Genomic DNA, 19,121 nt, shown 5'->3' with positions numbered 1-19,121 from the left:
CTCCACCCTCCAATAAGATCAGTGTCTTGCATTAGAAGACAGGTTCTCCTGTCTTGGACTAGAAGACGGGATCCCCAGGCAGGAAACTGAAGCTACGGGGGTTTGCCCTGACTTACTGTTAGAAGCTACAAAGTGTTGGGCAAATGGCTTCTGTTCCCTGAGACTTGTTCCGTTCTTTACAAAGGCAGCTCCAATGTCCAACCAGCCCCAAGATTCTGTCTAACCATGGGATTCCATGGTTCCCAAATTCCATGATGCTATAAGATTCTGCAATTCATCTCTAAGCTTCCCTGATTCTCTGACTCCCAAGTCAAGCTACATAGATTCCCATCCTCAATTCCCAAGGTCTATTGGTACAGCTTTAAAATTCTACTAAGGTGGAGTCAAGCCTTCCAGTCACATGGTGCACATGAAACCAATTCCAAGGCCTCATGGACCACAAGATACCTGATTTGATGAGAAAGAGAAAGGGAAAGAGAAACACTCTCTATTCAAATATAACACCACTGCTTTCTGATCACTTAGAATTTGTATTTCATACTTCTTGGAAGAACTCTTTTGGACATAGCAGGTGTTTTGTTTTCTTCTGGATATCCATCTCGTGATTCCCATAAAAGGTGAACAGAACAGAAATCCACTGGATCGGTGAGTGGTAAAATTTACGTGTATTATGAATACAGATTATGAATCTAGATTTTCCAGATTGCTCTAACTCAAAGAAAGGTGTCAAAGCCCTCATTTTCTTATGGGTGTTTCTTACAAACAAGGTGAGTGTCAGCAGTGCTAAAACATGAGACAAGCACTTGGCAAGACCAACCAGCAAGAGCTAGGACAGAAATAACAAAGTAATTATTTTATATTTGATTTGTTGTCATATCTATACATTTATTTAGCTTTTTAAAAAAGATTTTATTTATTTATTTGAGAGAGAGAGAGTGAGAAAGAGAGCATGAGAAGGGAGAAGGTCAGAGGGAGAAGCAGACTCTCTATGGAGCTGGGAGCCTGATGCAGGACTAGATCCCGGGACTCCAGGATCATGACCTGAGCTGAAGCCAGTCACTTAACCAACTGAGCCACCCAGGCACCCCTTTTATTTAGCTTTTTTAAAAAGATTTTATTTATTTATTTGAGAGAGAGAGAGAGTGGGGGTGGTGGTGGGGAGAACGGGTGAGAAGGAGGGGAGCAGAGAGAGAGAGAAGCAGACTCCCCGCTGAACAGGGAACCCAGTGCAAGACTCGATCCCAGGACTCCAGGATTGTGACCTGAGCCAAAGGCAGACGCTGAGCCACCAGGTGCCCCTATCTAACTTTTATTAACAAATTTATGAATAAACACATCATGTATCAAAAACAAGAGCAAATACAAAGTACAAGCAAGTCCAAGACCGGAACATGGAGAAAGGCCAGGAGGGAGAAGGACATAAGAGTTATGCACCTGTTTCTTCTGCCATGGGTCCTACTTCCAACAAGATGTGAGCGTCACACCACCAGGAATAGAGTTTCAGAGCTTAAAGATAAGTCACACGTTTCATCTTGAGACTGAAACTCTGAGTTTTTTACTTTCTCAGTCATGCTGATGGGCACCGTGCTGGAGGTAACCCCTGGAGCCAGACTTGGCCCTATGGCTACAGTGCCCACAGATTTCTGGGGGGCTTCTCTTTGCTAGTTTTGACCCCGCAGGAGCTTTGCCCTAAAGGCTGGCTTCCAAATGCCATGCCAGCTGGGATGGCATCACATTCCAACATCAGATCGCAGCTCAAGAATCTCAGAGTCATGAGCCTTTGGGGAGACAAAGCACCTTGGTTATGGAATGTTCTCTCCCGTCCACCGCAACAGAAGGCAAACCACCATGTTCCGGGCAACAGGGTACGGATTCCAAGTCAGCAGTGTGTGTGTGTTGGGGTAGGGAGTTGTGAGGGTCGAAGGGCCACCCAGAAGAGGTGACCAGAGCCAGACGCTGAGGGACGCATAGCAATCGAGTTTTGGCAAAGGGATGTTGTGCCAGGGTATCCCGAAGAACTTCTAGAGAGGTGAGCATCTCTTTAGAGCCTCGTTGTCATGACAGCCAGGCATCTGGATCAGCTATGTAATATCAGAGTGCTTTCTGAAACTTGGGTACCCACCCAGGAGGGGTGCAGGTCCTTCCAGCTGGAGAAAACAACCTGCCTCTCTATTTTAGCTTCTTCCTGTCCCCTGCAGGGCCATTTCCTCCCACCACTGTCCTGAGTTGGCAACTCAGCTCTGACATTTACAAGCTGTTGCCTGTGATCAAGACAAATAACCTATGAAGCCTCTGTTTCCTCATCTGTAGAATGGGAGTAAGCAGGTTGTTGGGAGGAATAAAGGACCAACTTGAATATAACACATATTAAGGACCTTAAAGCACAGCAAGTCCCTGAATCATCATTAGCATCATCTTCCTCAATGTCAGAGCTGGAGTTTTGGAATCACATTTATGCTACATTTATTCTTCCTGCTTCTGACAAATACTGGCTGATGGCCTCCTGAGTGCTGGGGGAAAATGTTGGGGGAGAAGACAGAGAAGGCCCCCACCTGGCTGTTCATAGACTGGAGGAGCAGACAGGATGAGATCCTTCATTTCCTTTCAAAGTCACATCAGATTCCTGGGTGGCATGGGCCAGTGGCCACCTCAGGACCTCCTGGGGGGCACGTAGGCTTCCTCAAGGAGGGGACAGCTAGCTTGAGACTTGTTGAGTCAGAGGGCTGATAGGAGAAGGTCCAACCTGGAAACCTGATCATCCGGTCCCTTTCCTTAGCCCCCAAACCAAGATCTGCTAACTCTGTCTTCCAGATGTTTCTGGATCCTGAACACTCCCTCCATGCCTCTGGCCCCACCCTGGGTTGGCCACCTCCCCTGGAGTACTTCAAGAACCTCCAGAGCAGCTTCCCTGCTGTCCTGCTCTGTGGATCTGTGTGGAAAGCAAAACTAACCATAACGGAATACCTTCCTTGTTTCTCCATTGCTACAAGACAAAGTCCTAACTCCTTCCCACAGTCACCTGCTGCATCCAGCCCCTGCAGACCCCTCTGACCTCCTATGTCCACCTCTCCCCACATCCTGTCCACTGTACTTCTCACAAGTCTGCATTTGAAAGGTGCTTCCTGCTGGGCCTTTGTACCTGCTGGTCTCTGTGACTGGCACACTCTTTGAGGCTTCAGGACTTAGTGTGAACACTCCTGGCCCTTCCTCCCTGGCTCACGTTAAATCTGCCCATTTTCTCTTCTCCAATTAGAGGTGCCCACTTTATCGTGAATGCTTGTTGAAGGGTCTGGTTTCCCCCTTTGACGCAGGGGCCTTTGTCTTCCTGTCACCTGCAAAATCCCAGTGCCTGACACAAGGCGCTCAGGAAATGCTAGCTAGAATGTTATTCTAACCCAGCAGAGTTACTATGCAGTTAGTCATACAAAGCCTCTACTATATGCACAACAAACACTATATGATGTGTGTTTTTGTTTTTGTTTTTGTTTTTCAGTAACAGCCAGTTTCATGGGGACAGGGGATTTCATATTGTCAGTCCCAACACTTTCTACATGGGAGGCACTATTCACTGGACCCATGAATGAATTAATGAAGAGCTATGAGTGAATGCATGGCTAGCCAGGGGCAAATTACTTAATATCCGTATGCCTTGGTTTTCTTATCTGTGAGATGGGGATGATAATATACCTATCACACAGGCTCTTTATAGTTTAAATATGTAAATATAGATGAAATGTTTAGATAAATGCTTCTCATTTTGTGTCTGTGTTTGCTGTTATGGTTGTAACTGTTACAGATTTATTTAAAAAAACATACACACAAAACTTTTCACAATGAAAGGTAAGCCTGCATCGCTTCCTTCCCCTTCCTTCAATGCATATGCATGTAACGCACATATAGATCTATTATATACTCATTTTACGATGAAGAAAGAGAGGTACAGAGAGGTTAAATATCTTGAGACCTACAAGCCTGTAGTTGTTTTTTTTAAAATAGATTTTATTTATTTATTTGACAGAGAGAGAGACCACAAGTAGGCAGAGAGGCAGGCAGAGAGAGAGAGAGAGGAGGAAGCAGGCTCACCGCTGAGCAGAGAACCCGATGTGGGGCTCGATTCCATGACCCCGGGATCGTGACCCGAGCGGAAGGCAGAGGCTTAACCCACTGAGCCACCCAGGTGCCCCCAAACCTGTAGTTTTATTTTACTCATGTATGTCTGGGTTTCTCACCCTCAGTACAACTGACATTTCAGCCCCGGGGGGTGGGTGGGTGGGGAAGGGGCTGCCCTGTGTTACTGCACGATGTTTAGCAGCATCTCAGGTCTCTAGCCACTAGACACCAGTAGTACACTCCTGCACCCCAGCTGTGACAACCAAAAATATCTTCAGATATTGTCCTTGGGGTGGGGCTGGAGGAGCAGGGCAAAATCAGCCCCTTCTTCAGAACCCACGATGTCTATGAATCTGTATGATAGCCCCTCCCTCTTTTTTCCTGTGTTACACACACAGTAGCACTGTTCTGTCCAGGGTCTAGTCTCTTACACCACTTCTTGACGAACTTCCACTTCGCTCCTTAGACACAGAAGAGAACTTCTCTGAAACAGACCTGTCCCTACAGGAAGAGGAGTGAGCCGCCCGTCCTGGGGGTAAATGAACCCGCAAAACAGGACTTCCGGGGCGGGGTCAGCTCCTGGGCCGTCCCGCCCCTCCGCGCTGTCCGGAGGCTGCCCGCGGGGGCGGGGCGGGGCCGTGGGCGGGACCGCGCTCCGGATACGCCCCCTATAGACGTCACGGCGCCGCGGCCCCGCCCCCGCGCGCGGGCGACTCCCCCTCCCCTACCGGGGCGGCTGGCCAGCCCGGAGTAGCCCCGCGCGCAGGGTCGCCTGTTAGCGCCTCTGCACGGTAGGTGGCTGTGGGATGGCGCGTGGGGCCCAGGCCGCGGCCGTCGGCAGGGGGGCGTCTGCAGGTTGGCCTCGGGGGCCGGGGAACCCTCAGCCCGAGCGGCTTCTTCCCGGGCCCGACGCGGCTGCTGGGGCTCCGGAGCTGGAAGCTGGGCGGGAGGTGGCGCGCGCGCGGCCGGTTCGAGGATCCGCAGGCGCCGGGCGCCCCGAGCGCTGTCCACGGGGTGCGGCAGAGTCCCGGCCCCCTGACCGGTCTTCTCGCCTCGGGCCCCGCGCCCGGGCGGCGCTCAGCGCCCGTGTGTGTGGGGAGTGGGGGGGCGGCGGCGTGTCACCGCCGTCGGCGTCCCCGGTCCCTCCGCGGCGTGCGGGGACCCCCGGGAGGGCTCCGGGACGCGCGGGGGGCGCGTGGAAGTTAACTTGCAACGCCGTGCAGTTGCGAGGCGTGTCCAGAGTGGAGGCATTGGGGGGCGGAATCTCTGGCTAGGGAGGGGGCCGCCGAGAGCGTGGGGTAGGGGGAGCCCTGGTGAACTTGGGGTCGCTGGGTAGGAAGAGGCGAAATTCCGCCAGAAAACCCAGGCCCGGCAAACTCCCCGTCTTAGTGTGGGCTGCAGGGAGGTGCTTGATAAAGCTGAGACTGGGAGTGGCAGCGAGGGAAGGGGGGCTTGATCACCCAGGCTTGCTTTGATGGACTTGGCAGACTCGTTATTATGTGGGGCAGAGGTCAGGTCTGACTTTCCCACTCAAATGCCCGTCCCCTCGGGAGGAAGGGTGGGAACCATCCAATGGAGTGCAGTGGTTATAAGGCACTGTGCCTATCATTTGTCTTCTTCCCCTTTTATAGATAGGGAAACTGAGGCTCAGAAAGGTCATGTGCCCACAGCCCTAGTAGGTCCCACAGGTAGGATGTGGCAGAGATGAAACCCACCTTCAGACCTCCTGACCTCATGTGTCATGTATGGTTGTTGGGGAGGGGAGCTGGCAAACTCCTACTCATCCTTCAGAAGACTCAGGCAGTGCCCCATCCTGGAAGCCTTCTCTGGCACTCTGTAGGGCATTGTCGGATACTTCCTGTTTTGAAACCCACAGAGGTGATTGGCCCTTTCCCTCACTCATCAACCTCCCATCCTGGACTGCAGATGTCTCTCTCCATACCCCATGTCTTTTCCTTTCATTCAGCTGGGTGGCCTGATGGTTAGGCCAGGCTTCTGGAGTTTGGCAAATCTCGGGGTGACTCACTCTGGTTTAGTAGTGATGTAGTCTGTGGGAGTCATTCCTCCTCATCCAGCCTCAGTTTCCATGACTGTGGAATTGGGTTTGAGTCATTCATGAACCCATTTACTGTACTGAATCCCTATTGTTCTATTATGTACTCAGTGAATGTGTCTGTATCGCCTTATTTTTTAAAACCTCATGAAATCTCTTCATAGCAGCTTTACAGACAGAATTCATATATCCTACAATTCACCCTTCTAAAGCATTCAATTCAAGTAGGTTTTTTTTTTTTTTTTTTTTTTTTGGATATTCACAGAGTTGTGTAACCACCACTGCTACCTAATTCTAGAACATTTTCATCACCCAAAAAGAAACCCTGGACCCATCCACAATCACTCCTCAATCCCTCTTTTCCTAGCCCCTGGCAACCACTAATGTATTTTCTGCCTCTATGAATTTGCCTGTGCTGGACGTTTCTTGTAAACGGAGTCATGCACAATGTGGCCTTTGGTGACTGGTGGCTTTCACTTAGGAGGATTCTGAGGTCCATCCATGTGGCTGTGTGTAGCAGTTCTTCCTTTTTTTTTTTTAACTTAAAAAAATATATATATATTTATTTATTTATTTGAGATAGAGAGAGAGAACATGAGTCGGGGCAGGGCCAGGGGGAGGGGAAGCAGACTCCCTGCTGAACGTGGAGCCAGATGAGGGCTTGATCTCAGGACCCAGAGATCTTGACCTGAGCTGAAACCAAGAGCCAGACACCAAACTGACTGAGCTACACAGGCCCCCTTGGTATTTCATTACCTTTTATTTTTTAAGTTTTTTTTTCTTAATTTTAATTTTTTTTTAATTTGTTTTGACAGACAGAGATCACAAGTAGGTGGAGAGGCAGGCAGAGAAAGAGGAGGAAGCAGGCTCCCTGCCGAGCAGAGAGCCTGATGTGGGGCTCGATCCCAGGACCCTGGGGTCATGACTGGAGCTGAAGGCAGAGGCTTTAACCCACTGAGCCACCCAGGTGCCCCTTTTTTCTTAATTTTAATTCCAGTTTAGTTAACATACAGTGTTCTATTTGTTTCATTAGTTGTGCTTCCTTACCTTTTAATGGTTGATTAATGCTCCATTGCATGGGTATGCAGTTCTCAGCTGGTGGACATTTGGGTTATTTCTGTCTTTCGGCTGTTACGAACATTGCCACTGTGAACATCCTTGTACCAGTCTGTGTGTGCCCCTGTGTCTTCAGTTCTCCCTAGTATATCCCTGAGAGTGGAATTGCTGGATCGGATGGTGATTCTGTGTTTAACCTTTTGAAGAAGTGCCAGGTTCCCAGAGCAGCTGCCCCATTTTATAATCTCACCAGTGGCGGAGGAGGGTACCAATCATCTTAAATAAATGTAGTCTGCAAAGCAGTTATAGTCTTTGAAATTACTGGCTTTGATGTGCTCGTTATAAATTATTTTCCAATACGCATCGAGTTAAATGCCTCATTAGCAGAATAAGGAGTGTCCTGCGGGTCAGCGGGAGCATCTCTGGGGCCACCAGGGACAAACTTGCTGAGGGCATTCTCCTGGGCTCTGTGCAGATGGGTGGGGGGCACTGAGGGGCCGAGGGACTTGCAGTGCCTGCCCCAGGACCTGGTGGAGCCTGTTAGGAGCCTGTGCATGGGAGGAGGGAAGAGAGTGGGAACTGCCCAGACCTTCCCACCCAAGGCCAGCTACAGAGGCCAGACCCTCAGCGGCAAAAAGGGAGTCTGGTCCTGCCCGGGGCCCCAGTCTGGCCACCTTTGCTCACTCTGAAGGTGACCTCCCCTGGTGGCCATGTGGGGTGGGCCATCTGAGCAGCCTCAGGGACCCATTGCTTGTTTCAACAGATGCCACCTCCCTGCTGCGTCTGCCCTCAGACCTGAGACCTGCAGTCCTGAGTTACACAGGTCCATTGGTGCCCCTTGGAATGACACGCAGACATCCCCTTCCTTCTCTTGGTATCGCCCCCATGCCTAGGACTCCACCTCTTATGTCATGCTCTTTGCCTTCTGTGAGAGTGAAGTTGCCTGGGGGAGAGCCCAGGTCAGAGCACGGCATTTTCACTGAAGAACCAAGTTTCTTGAAGGTCACCCATTCCTCTTTATGTTCTTTTTTTTTTTAAGATTTTATTTATTTATTTGACAGAGAGATCACAAGTAGGCAGAGAGGCAGGCAGAGAGAGAGGAGGAAGCAGGCTCCCCGCTGAGCAGAGAGCCCGATGCGGGACTCGATACCAGAACCCTGGGATCATGACCTGAGCCGAAGGCAGAGGCTTTAACCCACTGAGCCACCCAGGTGCCCCCCTCTTTATGTTCTTAAGCCTCTCGTGTGTTGGTTCTGGAACTGAACCCTGCATCCCTCTGTGCATTCTGGGTTCCTATCGAGCAGCCTCATCCTACCTGGACAGCTGCTGTTTGGGATGGTCGTTGAGATGGGCCTCTGACACCTGTTGCCAGCCCCTCCTGCCTTTATTCATTTGTGCATACTTTACCTTCCTTGTCCTTATAAAACCAAGCATTCCTGGGTAGCCTGGCGAAATGGAATAAGGGTTCAGGAGACTAGGCAAGAGTCTCTGGGCCTCAGTGTATCCTGCTGGGGAAATGGGTGTAGACTGAGTCAGAACTTGGATCTAGTGCCACCTTGGGATTGGTAAGGCTGTCTAACCGTGTTATCGACGTGGCTTTGTGAACGGATTCGTAGTAAGAGAGGGGTCAGCAGTGGCTGATGGTAGCAATTTGAGAGCCCGGGCATGGCCCTGTGGCCCTGCAGAAACTTGTCTGGGTAACAGCAGCTCCCCCCGCCCCCTGCCCACCGCCCCCTACCCCCAGCCACCTGTTCCTGCCATCTGCAAGGCCCCTTCTCTGTGCTCCGCAGCTATGCATTCATCTTGTCTGGGGCCACTCTGGAGAAGGTTCTGAGATGCCTGCGCCCTTCCACGGCCCTTCTCTGGTCTCTTCCACCCTGAGTTGTGGCATGAGGAGGATTCATGGGAGCAATTCATTGAGAACAGCCTGTGAGGTGAGCCGAGCCCCAGAAATGGCAGGGAAGGGTGGCCGAGGGCAGTGCCCACCTGCCCTGGGGAGGAGCTTCATGTCATCCCGTGTGCGCAGATGGTGGGAGGCAAGCACAGGGCAGCCAGTCTGTCTGCCAAGTGCATTCGTGCATCCACCAGACTTTTGACCGGGCTGCTGTGGCCAGAAAGCAGGGCTGGTGGCAGTGTGCACGCTCAAGGGCTTGCGTCTCCATCAGAATCCAGTTGTTCTGCTCAACCAGTGTGCATTTGTGTTCCCTGGCTGCCTTCCTGCTGCATCAGTTTTCCTATCTATAGAACAGAGGTGCAGATATGACCAGCCTCCTGGATTGGACGAGAGCGGACAGGGCTCAAGTGCTTACCTTGTTGCAAGGCAGAATGTGACGACAGTTCAGGGTCAGGTAGGCTGCTGGAGCCTTGAGTGACGCATGTCCCTTGGGGAGCCTCAGCTTCCCCATCTGTTAGAAGGCCATAATTACAGCTGATACTCCTGGAGCTCACCATACGCGAGTCAGTGTTCTTCGCGCTCTGTGTACATGAACTCATTTGATCCTCCCAGTGCCCATAGGAATAGGACAAGCTGAGACATCAAGAGACGAAGTCACTTGCACAGGGCATCTTGCTAGGAAGTGGGAGAGACAGGATTTGAATCCAGAGCCTGCACTCCTAATTACCATCTTACTCCCCCTGGATACCCTGTCTTAATGCCCAACACATAGAAAATACTTAGAAGGTGTCGGTTATTATTAACTGTATTATCATATACTGTTACAAATTGTTATGTATTATTAATGCACGTTTATCCCTTTCCCTGCCCATTTGTCTACACTCCATCCTGGATGACCGAATAAGCAGGGTTCTGGCTTGTGAAGTCCAGATTCCTACCCCCCAACCCTGATCCCTCTACTCCCTCCTATTCCCTCCAATTCTTCTGAGCAGTTGGGGCTGGCTATGGGCTGGTTGGTGGCTGAGTCCCAGCTGGGCTTCCTGTGTGACATTGGTGAGGTGCTTTCTCTCTCTGAGACTCAGTTTCCCCACCTATGAAATGGGCAGGTTGGACTGTAACAAGCTGCCAGCCGATGCCTTTTACCCACAAGGAAGTTCCTATTTAGCTCCCATTCAATTATTTTTAGAGAATCATCCAATTTCCCACTTCTTTTGGGAACTCAGGAGCCTGGGCCAAACTGGAGTGGCCTGAAGCTCCCCCTTAAATGTCCTGGGCTCTCCTGATCATTGTGATCCCCACCACACCATTCCCCACCATTGCATGCATGACCAGTCTGGCCCCAAGGGCCCTCTGGTCCAGTACAGGTTTTCAGGGCTCTGAGAACACCATGGGCCTGCCTGGGTGGGTGTCACATGAACACATAGTTCATTGCTTTAAAAACAAAGATTTTTAACCCCTGGTTTCCACCCTTGTCAAGAGTCCTTCCAGCTCTGCTTTTCTAGGACATTGGAGGTTGTCTGAGGCCTCCTGATACCTAGTCTGCCCCTAGAAGCCTCGAGGCTTTTGACAAATTGGGAGCTTGTCCCCATTCCATGTTCCCTGGGTGGGAAGCCCCTGTCACTGGGCCCCAGGGCCCCACTTTACCTGATTCATGTCTCCACATAACCCACAGTGAGATACTCGGGGCCTGCAGAGGTCCCTGTGCCGTGGTGAGTGTGTGTCTGTGTCCCAGTGTATCTACACTAGCTGCATGGCTCCAGGAATACCATCCCATACTTTCTCTGTCCTTGCAAGGGATCAGGGGGCCATTTGTGACTGACCACTCCATTTCCTGGAAACTGAGGCTCAGAGACCATTGAGTCACTTGCCCTGAGGTCACACAGGCCTGATGTGACAGCAGTAGAAATTTTAACTCAGATCTGCCCCAGCTCTAGAGGCCGCCCGAAGGAGTCACCCATCCATCCTGTCACTGCACAGAAATCACTGAGGACTGCCCTCCATGGGCATCTGCGGACCTAGCACCTGGCAATGGCCCTGGGTCACTGAACTACTTGTTGAACAGGAATGTGTAGACATTTCTCGACTAGATGCTGGGGTGCAGGTCCCATTTTTCCTGGAGTTTACTCTCCAGTGGAAGCATCAGACAAGAAAAAAGTCAACCACACCTCTCACCTAGGTGCCTGCCTGGAAAGTTGACAAACTACAGCGCCCGGGGCTGAGTCTGACCCTCGGCTTGTTTTTGTGAATAAAGTTTTGTTGGAATACAACCACACTCATTTATTTCCATTCTGTCTGGGGCTGCTTCTGTACTACAGGGCAGAGTCTCATGGTTCTGCCAGAGACTGTGAGGTCCAACAAAATTGATAATATTTATTGCTGGGGCCTTTACAGAAAGTCTGCCAACCCCTGATCTGATTATCTCTTGGGTCCCTTTAGGTTATAATATTTTGTAAGGTGATAGTAAAATAGTAATATTTGAACGCGTGCTGGATACTTGGCTCTTGGGGCTTCTGCCTGAAACTTTCCCACACAGCTCAGAGAAGGTTTTTTTTTGATTTCCACTGTTCCATGGGCATCGGGGGCCTTCGCTTCTTTTTTTAGTCTGTTCTTGCATTTAGTCAACAAAGGGGGCTATGCCGGGTCCTGTGAGGATGTAAGGAATGTCTGACCCTGTGCATTTCTGTGGAGAAGACAGCAGGCCAGAGAGGTCGTACAGGTGCTAAGTGCTTTGGGGGATACTGGTACAAGGATGTGAGACAGTCAGGGAAGGCTTCCTGGAGGTGGGCGGAGGGGAGTACACATTGTTATCTGGGTAGAGAGGGCAGGAAAGGTGTTCCAGGGGGAGGGAACCACTGGTGCAAAAGTTGGGAACTGTGTGACCCCGTGGCCTGGCAGTTCTGCTAGAATTCATGGCTTAGACTTCTGGAAGCTTGATGTGCCCATGGGGGTGGAGTGGGTCAGCAGGAGTTGAGTCACAGCACAGTGCCACCCTGGAGGACCTGGGTTTCCCCTGGAGAATGAGAGTTTTCCTCTCCAGGTCTCCCTTTAGCCTCTGTTGACTCCCGGAGAGTCACCGCTGGGTGCTAACCCAGCACTTCTCTCGAGCTCCTGCTGTTTAAGGCGGAGCACACCCGTGCTAGGTTCCTCCTCCCCCCATCCCCACCTCCCCCTGGGCTCCCTGGGTGGCTGCCCCCAGCTAGGAGGCTGAAAGATCACTTCCTTTGCATTTATTTTTGCAGTTTCTTTTTAATTAGGGCATGTTTTTCATTTAAGCCAGTGGGTTCTAGTTTCCTTTGAAAATGTTCTAGTAATATTGAAGCCACTGAACAAAAGTACAAAACAGGTGAGAGTAATGGGGAAGGTGGCCCTCAGCAGGTGGGAATCTGGGCAGCCCTGTGACAGGGGGTGGGGCTCACAGGGGCCAGGCTGGCAAGTGACCTTCCTCTTAAGGTTCTGTTCCTCCCTCAAGCCCCAGGAGCCTTGACTGCGGGGTGGGGAAGGACACGGGCTGCGGTTCCGGTTCCAGGCTGTTGCTGCTCCCCCATCTCGTTCCTGCTCCCTGCGTCTGGTTGGGTCTCTATTTTTGTCTTTCCCCGGCTCCTTCCCATCCCTATCTCCCTCTGCTCAGGTCTCTCCAACTCTGTCTCCTCCATCACTGTCTCTCTCTATCTCTGCCTGGCACTCTCCATCTGTTTGTCTTCTCCCTCCCCAACTGGCACTACTTCCCCTCCACCCTCCCACCTCCCCACTCCCCCACCCCCGCTCTTCCTTTATCTCATTAGAAACTCTCTGTCCCACTTCCTTTGGCTGTGAGTGACATCCTGTCCCCAGAACCTTCGGAACCGAACCTACACAGATCGCGAGGACTCCGTGATCACCTGGCCTTGGGTAGCGTGGGAGTAGGTGGTGTGCAGATGCTGGGCAGGGAGGTGGAGGCCCAGAGAAGTCTGGAGGCAGCCTCCCTACAACAGCCCCGCCCCTAGGGCCCTTAGTACAGGGGTGGGGGCCCCCAGAGGGCAGGACCCGGAGCTGTGGGGGAGGCAGTGGAACAGGAAAGCCTGGGTTGGCAGTGAGGGGGCTGAGTGCAGCTTTGGGTTTAACTTGGTTTGGGGGCTCAGCAGGGGTCTGTCACCTGAGGTGGAGATGTTGATCACCCACCCTGCCTCTGGGGACTGACTCCCCCTGAGTCCACACACAGCAGGTGCATGGCCAGGGTGGGTCATGCCTTCACCTTTCTTTCTGTCTCAGTGGCCCTGGGCCCTGGCCCTGGCCCTGCTCAGGAGGGCAGGCCCCATGCTATGTTCCCGGCTCTACTGGGGCACACAGTACGTCAGCAGTGCACATTTGTTGGCAAATTTGGGGGATCCTAGCAATAGTAGAAAATAAGTCCAGCCTCTTCCTTTCACAGAGGCCTCAGAGACAGAGGCTCAGCGAGGGGAGGTGATTTGCTTGGGTCATGAAAATGGATTTGGGGTTACAGAGCAGGCCTGGGTTCCCCAAGGTGGATGCCGTGCGGGAGAGCCTTTAGCTGGTAGGTACTCTGGTGGCCCTCTGTGGGTGTCCTGTGAACACCCACTCCTAGGTGGGGCACTAGGCTTTGAGGCTGGCTCCTTATAACCCGCCTGCTGTGGGAGTCTGGTCAGATTCCTCCCCTGAGATCCTTGGGGGGGACTCTACTTATCCTCCAGGGAATGAAGCACAAGGATCCTGAGACTAGCATAGGGGATCAGATCAGTGGGGTCAGAGATCACTTGCTCTCAGGCAAGGGCAGTGGCTGCCTTGGCCTTAGGAGCCTCAGTGTTCTGGTTAGATGTTGCCTGTTCTATCTTGGGTCACGAGGATACTATTATATCACAAGGTCTTCTGTGCCTTAGCTGGGAAACCCCAAAAGGAGAAGAGATGGCTCCCACCTTCAAAAGCCTTCACTAGCATCGTATTGCCTACAAAGGAGTTGGGGGAGTCCCTTCTCATGGCTCTTGAGGCCCCAAGATCTGGCCGCCACCCTCCTCTCCTGCCTCCCTCCCCTCTTGAACAGGTAAAAAGCAGTGCTGTACCCCATACCCAGAATCTACACCCCCTGCCCCGCCACTGCTTATTCAGCAGGTCTGGAAGGGGAGCTGCCAGTGCTGGTCTGGGAACCCACTTTGGGAACCACTGTGGTAGAGGTTAAGCATACTCTAAAAACCAGACAGTGTAGGAGCAAAACCCTGCTCACCCACACGCCACCTTTGAGCTCTCAGGCCAGGACTTGAACTGCTCTGTGCCTCAGTTTCCTCGTCTATGAAATGGGATAATAGCTGCACCATTCTGACAGATCAGTTGTGAGGATCGATTGGACTAGTACACTAGTACACGTGCAAATTGTGCTCCTAACCACCCCTCCCACCCCCCGTCCCACCTGGAACGGTGTCTGGGCAGGAAGTTAGCAGTACCTGCACCTTTGCTGTTATTACTGTTCTTGCTATGGTTATTTTTATAACCCCACCGCAACCTTGACACTGTTGTGCTCATAGTGAATCCTTTGCCACTCTTGATTCCCAGTGCGCTCGGATGCCTCTGGGCCTTTGTGCTCAAGCTCCTCCCTCACCCTTGCCCATCCTCTGCTCATGTTCCGTGCTGGGCGTCCTTCTCAGATTCCTGCCTGGCCACCCCCCCCCACCCCTCTGCTTCCCATCCTGCCTCAGCCAGAATCCACAGCCCCTTCCTCCGACCTCCTTGGTCACATGACTTACTTATTCCCCTGACCTGGCTCTTTCCTTTCATTCTGCCCGTTATCCAGTTACTAGAGTGTCCCTTTCCTGGGCTGATCCACAAACTTCTCCAGATCTGACTTCTTGGGGCTGCCAGTGTGTGGCAGATTCCTAATGGGGCTGGAAGTGATGAGCACAGCCAGACATGTGGGTGGAAGCCCAGGTTCTGGAGGGCACAGATGCCCAGGTGTGTGCTGCTTCACTGAAAGGTGATTACTCACTTACAGACACTTTGACAAGCTGTGATCTTTAGGGACCTTCTCCACCTCGCACTGGGGACAGAGAGCCCAGATGAAAGTGAGGACTCCAGCTGCACCTGCCTCCAGGCACGCAGTTCCCAGATCCCTGAATCCCTAAGACTTCCCGGATCCTGGGCAAACAGGCGCACGTTTACCTTTTTGCGTGTGGTATCCCTGAAAACTCACAGGGACACGAGGCAGGCATCAGGAGGAGCCCTGATACAGTGGGAAAATGGGGCCTTCTGAGTCAGACACATGGGAGTCAGAATGCCAGCTGGCTGGTGCCCAAGCTGTGAGACCTTGGGCCAGTCACTTCCCCTCTCTGGGCCCCATCTTCCTCACCGTAAAACGGAGATCACAGTCGTGACCATCTGTTGGGTTATCGGGAAGATGATAGATAATAAGGTTTTCTGGGGCTGGAGGCATAGAGATGCTTGGTAATTCACAGCGATAGGGATTATGTTGTTCACCTATTTCACAGATGAGGAAACAGGCTCAGAGAAGTTCAGGCACTGTCTCCTGAGCTGACCCTCTTCCTACTGATGTCCAGGCAAGTCTGCAGATAGAAGTACTCTCCAGCAAGGTCCCCGGCGTCCTTGGGACCCAAACCATTTTTCTGTAGGGAAAGACTGTTCACTCCCTCACTCTGAATCTGGAGTCCCCCCTCCAACTCTCCCCCAGAAGACAGTGAACACTGATGAGCCGCCCCTTCTTCCTCATGGGTTGTGATATGTTAAGTGTTCTTGAATAGCTCTTGAGTTTGAAACCGTGGCTCCTCTCCCTGCTTGGTGAGTAGGTGAGGGAGGAACCTCTTCTGGTCCGGGGCTGGGTTTGTCTGAGACAGAGACAGGGGCAGGTTGAAGTGTCAGTAAACTAGAGCCCAGGTTGGTACAGCCCCAGAACAAAGTGTGCTAATTGTGTGCCTGACCCCCTCCCCCTCCTTGGATGAACCATAAAAAAAGGTGTAGGCCTTCTTATCTGGGGACATTACCTCCCACAAATGGTTATTGCTCACTTTGTTCCTGGTCAGGCCTTTTCACTGTTTGGCCATTGGCCATTGCAAAACCACCGCAACAAAGAAGTGGAAGGTAATGCAATCAAAAAAGCCCTGCCCTAAGCTGCAACCGGGAGCAGGGGAAGGGGGAAATTAGCCAAACACCTTGTGAGCAGAATATATGGAACAACCTGGCTCTTTTGTAAGCCAAAAAAATACATGGGAACAACCTGACCTTTTTGTAAGAGTTGGCTTCCCACGTAGAAAACTCATTTCCATGCCTTTGGGGCAGGAGTGCAAGTGCTTAGCTGGGTTCAACCATCATCGTGTAAGGCTTTGGAGATCAGTTTTATTTAGTCTTACTGAAACATTCGGAAAGGAAAAAGCATCCTGGGGCCCAGGAGAAGACTATGGAGTGGTAAGTAGGCAGAGGTCAAAGAGCCTGCTGTCTATCTGTATTTTGGGGGTCAGGTAAATGGAAAGTCTGGAATCATACCGCCTTCAGGTATAGCTGGATCCAGGTACTCCAGCGTATCAGGATATGTCTCAGATGGGCTTTCTTCATTTGTGGCTCTCCCCAGTAACACCTCTGGGCATACATCCTCTTGGCTGCAAAAGACCCATTTCTCTAGTAATTCTTGCAAATCCTCGGATTGACTCCTCTTCACCCACCTGGGGTCTTGTGCCTGTGCATGAACATCTGTACCCTCGTATTAACCAGCCCTCCGTCACTGGTTCTGTGCATGGGATCAGCCCCATCCTGGTCACAAGGACTGATCCCAGAAGATGAGAGAATGTATGCTTGGCAGGCAGTTTGACAGATATTCATACTAGTGGCGGGGCAGAAATAAAAGGGAGAGGGAGGATTTCTACCCTGGAGGGAAAAGTGGAGGCAGGCACCGTCATTCATTGAGCATTTACTCTGATCCATTATGGTATTGAGGCCTTTATGTGTACTTAGTTGCTGTTTGCCTTTTACGGATAAGAAAATGAGGCTTAGAGAAGCTAAGCGACTTACCTAAGCTATTACCAAAGCTAATAGGGAAAAATTCAGACTCAGGTCCATCTTCCTGCAAAACCCATTCTTTTACCACTCCCTGATACCTGAGGACACTTACCAATGAATAAAGTGAGTTGGAAGAATAAAATTTGAATGCTTGGGGGTGTGCCAGGCTCTGTGTTAAGGGTGGGAATACAAAAGAGAGAAATTGTAAAAGCAAGGCAGATTCCCTCAGCCCATAAGCTCTCCACAGTCAAGTGAGTCAAGTGTGGGAGACGAAGGGGCAAATAGCAGTTCCTACGGAGAATGATGAAGGGTAGGTAGAGGGGAATGTGAGACATAAGAGGTGTTTAATCTAATCTGGGTGTTCATGGAAGGTTTCCTGGACAAGGTAGTGCTTGAGCTGAGGTGATAACAAGCCAAGATAAAGTAGGGGAGAGGGTATATAGGTCCATGTTAGATAGGACTCTTGATTGACAAAGAAACCCAGCTCTCATGGAATTAAGCAAAGTAATAAGTTTATTGGCTCATAACTAAAAAGTTGAGGGGTAGGGATGGCTTCAGGCATGGCTGGATCCAGGAGCTCAACTAATATCAGGGAGCCACAGCTCCATCTTTTGGTTTCATCTTCTTAGATTGGCTTCTTAGGCTCCACAGGTGGTAACTGGAGATGTCCCTGTACCTTCAACCCCACACCCTACCTGCTTAGCCTCCCCAGAAGTTCCTGCAGAAGTCTCTAGCTGACTTCATTGACCTAGAATGAGTTATGTATCCCCCTAAGTTAACACTGTGGCCTGGGAACAGAAAATGGCAATTTTCCAGGCCTAGGGCACATGTCCACGCCTAGAGTCTGAGGTAGACAGAGAAAATGGTTAGGAAAATCAGGGGTGTGTGGCATCCATTGGGTTGATAGATGTTCCATTTGTCTGGAGCACAGGAGGGTGATCACAAGACCCCCCACAAGCCCATGTGGAGAAACACATTCTGAAGTGCCTGGGTGGCTCAATTGGTAAGAGTCCCACTCTTTGGGACTCTTACCAATTGGTTCTGGTCATGATCTCAGGGTTGTGAGATCTAGTCTTGCCTCTGGCTCTGTGCTGGGCATGGAGCCTGCTTAAGATTCTCTCTCTCCCCCTCTCCCTTTGCCCCTCCCTACCTTCTTTCTCTCCCTCTCCTAAAAAAAAAAAACAAAAACAAAAAAAAACCCCTGTATCTTAAGGATAGTGGGGAGCCTGTGTACTGTTGGAGAGTTGCAGAGTGGAGGCTGGGGGACTAGGTGGGAGGGGGAGATATTCACACCATTCCTGTAAGATGCCTTCTCTTTGCACTTTTGATTTGCATTTCCCTGATGGTCAGTGATACTGAGCCATCTTTCCATGTGCTTGTCAGCCATTTGTAGATCCTCTTTGGAGGAACGTCCGTTAAAGTCCTTTGCCCATTTTTGCATCAGGTGGTTTGGGGTTTGTTATTAAGTTTTAGAAGTTCCTTATATATTCTGGTTATTAATTAATCCCTCGTAAGATACGGGCTTTGCAAATATTTTCTCCTGTTTTTGTCGATTGTCTTTTTACTGTGTGGATAGTGCCTTTTGAGGCACAAAATATTTTCATTTTCATGACATTCGTTTGTCTGTTTCTTTTTTCTTTTGTTACCTGTGCCTTTGGTGACAGAGCCAAGAAATGGTTGCATGGCTGCAACTTGAAGGTGAAGTTGGCAGGATTTGCTGCTGGTTTGGTTTGGGGAGGGAAAGAGAAGGGATAGTCTGGCTGCCTTCAAGCCTTCTGGCCTGAGCAGAGTATACTGCCACCAAGTAGGGGTAGAATGTATTTGGTGGGGGGGGTGGCCAGGAGATCAGCTTTGGATACGCTAAGTTTGAGCTGCCAGCTCAGCGCCCAGTTGGAGTTGACGAGATGGTTGTTGCCTGCCGAAGTCTGATGTTGCAGAGGGAGTTTTGGGCTGGAGGTGTTAATCCAGTAGGAAGCTCCTGCTACCTGTGCCAGCATCATCAGTTTTGGTCCCGTGTCA

General features: G+C 51.1%; 1 protein-coding gene across 5 annotated transcripts in view; it reads left to right on the top strand.

The window, feature by feature from the left end:
- Nucleotides 1-4,794: 4,794 nt before the first annotated feature.
- The window catches only part of TPST2 (tyrosylprotein sulfotransferase 2), a 47,063-nt gene continuing 32,736 nt past the window's right edge, over nt 4,795-19,121 (top strand). For 2 of the 5 annotated variants that reach the window (XM_059408711.1, XM_059408709.1), the window contains exons 1-2: nt 4,817-4,901; nt 9,010-9,153. The gene's annotated coding sequence lies outside the window, so the exon portion shown is untranslated. Of the gene's footprint in view, nt 4,902-6,978; nt 7,131-9,009; nt 9,154-19,121 lie in introns of all 5 variants that reach the window. The other 3 variants (XM_059408713.1, XM_059408712.1, XM_059408710.1) reach the window with 2 other exon arrangements.

The sequence above is a fragment of the Mustela nigripes genome, chromosome 8 (assembly GCF_022355385.1).
Source record: "Mustela nigripes isolate SB6536 chromosome 8, MUSNIG.SB6536, whole genome shotgun sequence".
NCBI lineage: Eukaryota > Metazoa > Chordata > Mammalia > Carnivora > Mustelidae > Mustela > Mustela nigripes.
The sequence above is the reverse complement of the archived record's forward strand: the minus strand, read 5'-3'. Positions and strand labels throughout refer to the sequence as shown.